Source organism: Gavialis gangeticus, unplaced genomic scaffold, assembly GCF_001723915.1.
Source record: "Gavialis gangeticus isolate Ggan-Ray unplaced genomic scaffold, GavGan_comp1, whole genome shotgun sequence".
NCBI lineage: Eukaryota > Metazoa > Chordata > Crocodylia > Gavialidae > Gavialis > Gavialis gangeticus.
In genome coordinates, this window is record NW_017728996.1 from 8,012,989 (window position 1) to 8,014,052 (window position 1,064).

Consider the following 1,064-nt stretch of genomic DNA (forward strand, 5'->3'; position numbering starts at 1 on the left):
AGCTTTTTTTCCTTATCTTAGTGCCAATTAGTAGAGAGCCATTTGAGGTAATTAAGAGCAATTAAATAGGTAAATAATATGTTCTCTCCATCTTTCTTCTTGGCTTCCACTTTATGCTTTTCTTTTGGCCTCAGGCTGTGACCTCCAAGGAGCAGGCCCTCTCGCTGAACGTGTGGAAGTTGCCAAGTATGGTAGTGGTGGCACCACAGGGCATTACACAAAACAGCAGTGGCAAAAACTGTACAGGAAATGATCAAAACCACACGCTGATAAGTACAGGGCCAGCAGATATGGTGTAAAAGGAAATAGGAAAGCCATACCATTTCTTTAAAGCGGGGCGTATTTTGGGACTGTAGCTGTCCGCTCCAGGAGGAGGGACAGCTGCTAAGGGAAAACGTGGGTAGAAGGTGGGACGCCGGTGAAGAGAAAGACGAGCCCCGCTGAAACGAATTGCGCCAGCGCCTCCTGCCCACGAGTTACAACACGTTCACGTCTCTGCCCTCTGTGGTGTGAATGGGCCCAGGTCCTTCCACGCGGCTTAATGAGCACAGCAGAAAGTGAGCGGGTGGGCGGTCTGGGCCCGGGTGCCACCGGGTAGCTGTGCCCACGGTAGCGGTTCTACCCGGTGAATCCCTGTGCCTGTGCCGGGAGAGGGCTTGGCGGCCGGGGCCAGGCCTTTCCCTTCCACCCACGGGAGCCCGCCTCACCCGGCACCAGAGCGGGCCCTCAGCCCCATGCGGCACAGCACTGACGTGGGCCCGGCCTTCCTCTACCCCCGCTGGAAAACACGTTCTGGTTGTCGGCCCAGCAGGGAAACGGGAGCAGCGCTCTGCCCCACGCACGGGGCAAGGCGGGAATCCTGGCTCCCCGACCCCGGGAGGGCACACCACCACCCAGGGCTGAACTGAGGGCCCCCCCCATGGCCTTAGACCTCCCCCAAAACATCCCCAGGCCAGACCCCTCTGCCCCTCCCCGCCAGGCCCTGCCCCAGCCACCTCCATCCCCCCTCCCCCAGGCCAGACCCCGCCTCCTTACCTCCCTCCCCCCCCCCCCCCCCCCCCCCC